Source organism: Acinonyx jubatus, chromosome C1 (genome assembly GCF_027475565.1).
Source record: "Acinonyx jubatus isolate Ajub_Pintada_27869175 chromosome C1, VMU_Ajub_asm_v1.0, whole genome shotgun sequence".
Classification (NCBI taxonomy): Eukaryota; Metazoa; Chordata; class Mammalia; order Carnivora; family Felidae; genus Acinonyx; species Acinonyx jubatus.
The window spans coordinates 40,793,819-40,802,605 of NC_069381.1; the positions used below are offsets into that span (position 1 = coordinate 40,793,819).

General features: G+C 36.6%; 1 non-coding gene across 1 annotated transcript; it reads right to left on the reverse strand.

Moving 5' to 3' along the window:
* Nucleotides 1–1,431: 1,431 nt before the first annotated feature.
* Nucleotides 1,432–1,539, reverse strand: LOC113599652 (U6 spliceosomal RNA). Its single transcript, XR_003420569.1, has one exon. It is a non-coding gene; the product is annotated as a U6 spliceosomal RNA (small nuclear RNA).
* Nucleotides 1,540–8,787: the final 7,248 nt, after the last annotated feature.

Sequence of the window (8,787 nt, forward strand, 5' to 3'; positions counted from 1 at the left end):
GAGGGAGCAGGAATACTACCCAGGGGATGTTATGTCCTCAGTGCATAAGGTGAGGAAAAACATTATGTCACCTGGTCCCATTATTGTTCACCTTTGATCAGTTGGTTAAGATGGCATCTGCCAGGTTTTTTCACTATAAAGTTAGCATTTTCTCCCATATAAATAAGTAATCTTTGGAGAGGTACTTTGAAACTGTATAAATATCTTGTTCCTCTTCAAATTTATGCTCAAAGTTTTCAACATTCATTGCTAATTGATAGTCTCTACTCCTTCTATGTCTTCAAATGCTGATTATGCTAAAGACTTCTAAATTCATATCTTCATCCCAGACCTCTCTTCTGGGCTCCAAACTTACAACCAACTGCCTAATTGATATCTACTTGGATATTTCACTGACATCTTCAGTTTAACGTGTGTAAAATAAAACTCCAGAGCAACATCTGAATTCATTACTCTAAAGGTGGTCAAGTGGTGATTTTATCATTCCATTATTCCACCTACATTTTTCGTTGGCATTGTACTGTAAGCAAGATCTTTCCCTTTTCTCCCATTTATTTGTATATTTATTATTGTCAGTATAGACTTATAGATTCTTATTTTATTTAATAGGTTATAATCTATTACTGTCATTATTCATTTTAATGTTCAACTTGTCCCAGATTTGGTCAGTGAGAGCTCCTTCATACTGGCTCCTGTATCCTTTTGACACACACCCATCTTTTTTTTTTTTTAAGCACTTTCTTGCTTTCTGGCGTAATATAGCATCCCAGGTACATCTTTTACTTTTCCTGTCTAGTCTTGGAAATCATCCATCTCTCCAAAGAGCTCCCCTTTTAGTAGGCAATGGTATTTAGAAACCAAGATCTGGGCACCAGATATACTCATTGTTACTGGGGTATAATTGCTTTTAGGCCTTTTAGGTAAACAGAGCCACGAAGGAAAAATGGCAACTTAACATAGTTTAACTATTTTTAATCATGAATTCATTACTGGCACACTCTAATTCCAATTCAGCACCACAGGGTTTTTTCTCCTATTCCTTATTTGCATCTCCTATTCCTTATTTTCCCACAGTGGGAGCTCTGACTCCCAACAGCATCATTGTCTTTTTTCATTTGCTCAGTGTTGTGATACACACAAAATAGTTTCAGAATTGCTATATCCATGTCACCTAAAAAGTCTATTAAATTGGATTCAAAATTTGTTTGTAGTTTTGTTTTGTTTTTAGACTAAAGGTATATATGCAAAGTACTGCATTCAAAATTTATTTGGATTAAGTTTTATTTTCCTTCAGAATGTTTATATTACTTATTTATATATAGTTAGGTTTATTTGTTTTCTATTTATATTAATTTTTAGAATGCTTTTCATTCTTGTAGATTCAAATTTCTGTTTGAATATGTAAAAGTTAACATTGTCAAATCCATATGAAAACATATGGAATGCTTCGCAATTTGTGTGTCATCTATATGGAGGAGTCATGCCAATTTTCTCTGTTTTGTTTTAGTTTTAGCATATGTGCTGTTAAAGTAAGAACACCTTCAATTCATTTTCAGCCCGTTTGATGTTTACTTAGCGCCTTCACACACACACACACACACACACACACACACACACACACTTCACTATTTTTTTATCCTTATATTATTTGACCTTTCCACACTCAACTGACCTAATTTTCTTGAAACACTCTACTCTCTTGGTTTTTGATTCCACACTCTTCTGGTTCTACTTCCTCTTTACAGGTCTCTCCTCATTCTCCTTGTTTGTTCAACTGCTCCAAAATATGTGGCTGCTCAGGACTCTTCTTGGCTCCCTTCACTTCTCTCTGTATACTGTTTTCCTAGATAATCTCAACTACTTCTGTATCTTTGAATGCTGATTATGTCAATGACTTCTAAATTCATGCCTTCATCCCATACCTCTCTTCTGGGCTCCAAACTTACAACCAACTACTTCATTGACATCTACATGGATCTCACTGACAGCTGAAGTTTAACATGTCTAAAACAGAACTCCTAATTTCCCTGCCAAACCTGCTTCCTCCAAGCTCCTCCCTCTCAGTAAATGTCACCTCCCTCCACCTGGTTGCTCTAGCTAGAAACCACTACTACCACTTTGCGCATCATCTCTTACCTAGGTGACCCATCAGCCTCATAACTGGCTTCTCTTTTATGCCTCACACATTCATTCTCTATACAGTAGCTACCATGATATTTTTGAAAACAAGATAATAATACAAGCTTACATTTTTTGGGTGTTTATTATGTGCCAGGAACTGCTGTAAGCACTTTGTATATATATTATCTTCACAATGACTCTATGAGGTAAAACCTATCTCAGTTTTATAGAAAAGGAAATTGGGGCACAGAGAGTTTAACCAATTTGCCCAAGGTCACACAGCTGGTATATGGTGGAGTTTAGGTTTGAACCCAGAGTGACTCTTTAGCCTTCAAGTTTATGTACACATGCTACTGGATCATATCACCCAGACTCAAATACTTTCATGGCTTCTCACTGGGGCTCACTGGAACTAGATTCCGGACTCCATACTTAGGCCTGCTGGGTCCTGTGATGTGCCTCCTGCTTACCCCTTCAAATTTAGCTCAAGCTGTTCCCTTTCCTTGACTTTCCTTCAGCCACATGGCTTGTTTTGTTTTCTGTTTGTCAGTTTCCTTGAACATGATAAGCCATTTCCTGCCAGTCGACATTATTTATCCTCCACTTCAAACACTCTTCTCCTTGGCTTCTTCTCATTCTTCAGGTATCACTTTAATGATATGTGATTCCCTTACCATTGCTGTTTCTTAAGTGGCTCCCTTGCTTGTATGTTCTATCTCAGCTTCATATTTGTTTTCTTTTTAGCCCTTAAAACAATTTGTAATTATTTGTTTACTTGTTTTGTCTCTCTTCCCCACTAAAATTAAGTGCTATAAAGACAGAGGCTGTGTCCTAGTCACTTTTGTGTATTCTGAGCCTAACACAGTGCCTTGTTCATAGAAGGAACCCTAGAAATATGTGTTGAATAAACATATATTATCATTTTCTACTTTATAGCTTCCATTTACTCATAATTTCTGCCTCCTCATCACTTTGGTTTGTCACAGCCTAGACTCTGTCTCCTCTCTCATATACCCCTACTCAACCTTGTGGCCTCTCTCTTTGCATCCTTTTAGTCATAGTTTTAGTGCTACTAATTACCTCAATCACCTCATGTTTCCCAATTTAAATTCCTGAAAGAGAAATATTTATTTGTCCAACTCATTTTTTAGGAGATAGACATTTGTAGGTCATTGGCAAGCTCATGAGTTGCTTGCCTTTGGGTCAGATTCCTAGTCCTGGTCCAAACAGTTGTGTGGGGCAGGGTGTATGTGTGTGTGTGGGGGGGGGGGGGGATATTCTGCACAGCGCTGCCTTTCCGATCAGGCACAATGATTGATATTTGAGCACAAGCGGCAGCCACAGCAGCAGCAGTGGCAAATAGTTAATCAGGCCTCACTTAAGGGTCAGGTTCTCCAACAGTTGCTCTCTAGGAGGCAGGTCTCAGGTTATCTTGAGTCCTGTGTACTCTCCCTCTGAAAATAGTAAACACAAATTGAAAGCCCTTGCATTTACACAGCATTTCTAAAACTAAAAAAGAGTATGTATCCACCTGTATTTGTTAGTCTAGCAACCCTGTGAGGCCAAGAATATTGTCTCCACTTTATAAATAAGGAAACTGAGGCTCAATTTCCTTGCCCAAAGTCAGACACATACTAAATAAGAGCCAGCATCAAATCCCAGGTCTCTAAACTCCCATGATGGGCTCCTTTCACTGTATCTAAAGAAACTGGATGATGATTGAAGTTTCCTCTAAAAATAGCACCATAGGTGGCTCCATGGGCTGTGGGTTCCCAATATACTTATCAAGTACCTAAGGGTTTACAAAGCACCTACCATGTACCAGGCACTCTGCTTTACAAATACTATCTCAGTTCAACCTCATAATACTTGGGTGAGGTAGATATTCTAATACCCACCGAGGAAATGGAGATTTAACAGATTAGATTACTGTTCCAAGTTCAAGATCTAGTATATGGCATGGCTGGGATTCTAATTTAGATCTTTCTGACTCCAAAGCCCATCTTCCTTAGATTACACTAGACTGTATCCCTTCTTCTTCCCAACTGTGTTGCCTTGGTCAAGTTACTTAATTTATGTGACCTTGTATTTCCTTATCAGTAAAATGGGGATATGAGTACCTAATTCATGGGATTATCATAGGTTTATGAGCAATCATGTGGTAAAATAGCCTGTTCCAGTAAACATAGCAGGTACATACTTTCAGTTTTGTGTGAATCTAAATCTACACGTGTGAAAAAATATATAATTATCAACTTTAGTTGCCCGTAATGATCAGGATCTCTTTTGAGATTCTATTCTGTCGGCAAGTATTCCTGATTCAAATTCTGAAGACATAGGGCCTTGACAACATTTATTCTCTAAGAAAAGAGAGCAAGTCAATGTACTTCAGAGATGAGAAAGAACCTACACTCAGCATAGCCATTATATAGCAGAATGGAAATTAATAAGTGCTCAATAAAGAGATCTGAGTATGTGTCTCAGAAGCTTAAGAATTTCTTTAAGGCCAGGGCATTTAACATATAGCCTGATTTAATCCCACCACAACTTTAAGAGATAGGTGTTCTTGTGACCTCCATTTTTCAGGCTCAGAGAGTTTAAGTGATCTGCCTAAGGTCACACATCTAAATTGAGGTAGACAAAGAACTGGAGCCCAGTTTGGCACTATTGCACTGAACTTTCAGCTGTGTGCAGTCTGGCATGTCTACTAACAAGTTAACCTGCTCTGCACCTTCAGGGCTCTTTGGATGGAAACTTACTCTCAGGTCAAACACCCTTCTAACATCTTGCCCACTCATTGTTCTCAGGAAAGAAAAATCAGTTCCATAAGCATCGGCACAATTTAGGGAGAATGCTGGCTAGAATGGCACTTCCCCATATAATAGTACAGATAAATACCATCAATAAATACAGACAAACAATACAAATACATACAGATAAATAATACCATGTGAGAAATGCAAGAGCAAGAATAATAACTAATCTTTGTACAGTACTTTATAATTTATAAGAGATGTGATACCCAATTCTCCACATATCGCCCCTTTGAGATAGGTATTATCATTGCCATTTCACAGATGAAGAAACTGAGGCTTAAGAAGTTGATTTAGTATGAAGAAGTGGACATATACTGTTTTGTGTTTTCCCAGACTCCTTTCTTCCTTTTGGTAATGACACCCCGTGTTTCCTTTAGAGATCAAGTACCTTCCATCACAGCAACAGTGATTAGATCAATGTGAACACATGACACATCAGATCTTGGATGTGTTCCAAAAGAGCTTGGAACTTTTGTTTAGGCTTTTATTCAAGCCATTAAGAGAGAGGAACTCTCTCTGGAGACTGAAGTTAGTGGCCACTACCACAGTAAATACAATGTTATGTATAAATTTTAAACCTGCAGAAGAAAATTCAGTCTAGCCAGTGGAAAGTAGAAATGGAAATTTAAGATAAAAAGGAATGTACAGTAAATGGATGGTGGGACTAAACCTTAGTATATAGTAATTACGTTAAATGCAAATAAGTTAGCCTCACCAATTGGATTTTTAAAAATTACATCCAATAATAAATTGGCTGTAAGAGACACTTAAAACATGAAAAGATAGGGGATGCCTGAGTGACTCAGTAGGTTAAGTGTTCGATTCTTGATCTTGGTTCAGGTCAAGATCCCACGGTTCATGAGTTAGAACCCCACGTTGATCTCCACACTGACAGTGCAGAGCCTACTTGGGATTCTCTCTCTCCCTCTCTCTCTCTGCCCCTCCCCTGCTTGCTTTCTCTCTCTCTCTCTTAAAATAAATAAACATTAAAAAATGAAAAAATATAAAAATATATGAAGATTAAAAATAAAAAGATGAAAAGAGATACACTAGGCAAATATGAACTGGGTTGTGATCTTAATTCTGTCAAAAAGAAATTTTAGTATCAAAAGGTAAAAAGTGATAAAAAGTAATTATATATTCATTAAAGAAACAATAAGCAAACCCATAGGTGCACTTAATTACAGAGTATTAAAATACACAGAACCGCAGAGAGAAATAGATGCATAATTATAGCTGCAGATTTTAATATCTCCCTCTCAGAAACTGGTCTATCAAGGCTGGAATACTATAATTACCATATTTTGACAATTCTACACCTTATACAAAGTTGGACTCTGGGAGAATTAAAGACATAATAAATATTTAAAAATATATTTTTAATATAGGAAACATAGTTTGTGAGAAGAGAAAGGCAAAACTTCAAAATCACAGACTATGACACAATAATGTTGATGAATAATCAGGATTCCCATTCAACAAAAAACTGTGGACAAAGTAACTAGATGAGAAAATGGGAGAAGATATTTGAAATACTTAGCACACAAAACTCTTGCAAATAAAGAAAACAGCAATCTCTAGAGAAAAATAAGCAAAAGATATGAACAGAGAAGAAACCTACAAATCAAAAAGCATGTGAAGAGATGTTTAAAAAAATCAGAGAAATGTTAATTAAAACAGCAATGTGCTATGGTTTTATATCATTTAAACTATAAAAATCAGAATGTTTGATGCCTGCTGGTGGCTGGAAGGAACCTTATGCATGGTGGCAGGAGTATGGACTGCTATAGCCACTGTGGAAAGGAATTTGACATAAGTTAAGAGAATTATGAACTCACATATTCTATGAGCCCATAGCCACTCCTGGGATATATCTCAAAGAAATTCTTATGCGGACACACAAAGGATTAAAATGTTAATTGCAGTATTATTTATGAAGGCAAGGACTTAAAGACTACCTGTTTGGTGGTCTATCACCGGAGACTAGATAGCTAAAATGTAGTAAATTTTATATTGTGAAGTTACATAGCAGTCAGAAGCAATGCATTAGATGTATACACAGCAACATGAATGCATTTTAAAAACAGTGCTCAGTAAAAAATCTGAAGAAACACAATGAGATTTAAATACTGTACCATTTGCATAAATTAAAATACATCTATACAAAATAAAAATTCACATTTCATATGAACATATACAAATGAAAAGATATACACCAAATAGAACACAGCTGCCTTTGTGGGGAAAGGAAAGGGACAAAAGAGAAAAAATAAATAACAAATAAGACTTAAATGTATAAACACTGGGGCACCTGGGTGGCTCAGTCGGTTAAGCATCTGACTCTTGATTTAGACTCAGGTGCTGATATCGCTGTTGCGAGATCAAGCCCCATTTTAGGCTCAGCACTAGGCATGGAGCCTGCTTAGGATTCTCTCTCTCTCTCTCTCTCTCTCTCTCTCTCTCTCTCTCTGTCTCTGTTCCTCCCCCCACTCATGCATGCTTGCTCATGCTCTTTCTCTCTCTCTCTCTCTCAAAGTAAATACATAAACATTTTTTAAAAGTATTATCAGTGACCTAAGATGATAAAATGCCATGTACTGAGGAGAGTGATTAACTAAAACCTCTACACCTCCAGTCAAACCAACCAATCAACAAATGAACATAAAACTGGAAGAAAAGATAGTAAGTATTGTATAGTTGCCCCTGGATTTGGGGATAATGAGAAATTTTTATATTCTACTTAATACATTTGTAGAATCAAAATTTTTTACATTGAACACCTGTTACTTTCTAAAATAAAATATATAAGATGTTTATATAATATAATATATTATATAATTTATATAATATAATTATAACATATTATAATATATGTTATATAAATTATATAATATATTATATTATAATAATATATAATTTATATAACATATAATATAATATAGTTATAAATTATATAATAAAATATATAAGATTTTTAAAGTTTATTTATTAATTTTGAGAGAGAGAGAGCACAAGCAGGGGAGGGGCAGAGAGAGAGAGAGAAAGAGACAGAGACAGAGAGAATCCTAAGCAGGCTCTGCACTTTCAGCACAGATCCCAACATGGGGCTGGATCCCAGGAACAATAAGATCATGACCTGAGCCAAAATCAAGAGTTGGAAGCTTAACTGACCAGAATTTAAAAAACAAAAAAAACTTCATCTGGAGATTTAGGTTTCAGTGGTAGAATGGTAGTATTCAAAAGACAAGACCTGAAAGGAAATACAAAAAATTTCAAAGTCTGTGCAGAATGGGTGGAACTATGCATGCATTTTTCTCTTGTTAAATTACCTTAGTTTTTGAAATAATGTTTCTACAATCTATCAAAATAAAGGCAAGGAAATTTAACAAAGGTAAAAGCAACAGCTTAAAAAAATGTTTTTTATGTAGACTTTAATGTTTATTTATTTTTGAAGGAGAGAGAGACAGAGTGTGAGTGGGGGGGGGGGGGGCGGAGAGAGAGGGAGACACAGAATCCGAAGCAGGCTCCAGGCTCCAGGCTCCCAACTGTCAGCACAGAGCCCGACGCGGGGCTTGAACTCACAAACCGGGAGATCATGACCTGAGCTGAAGTTGGACGCTCAACCGACTGCCACCCAGGTGCCCGTACATATACTTTAAAGTAAGCTCTGAGCCGAACGTGGAGCTAGGCTTGATTGAACTCACAACCCCGAGATCAAGAGTTGTATGCTCCAAAGTAGCAGCTTTAAAAAATATTTGAATAGATCCTTATTGTTTATTCTCTCCCCCCACCCAAATTTTGCATGAAAATCAGTATCTTTATCTGGTGATATTTGAAAATACATAACAAT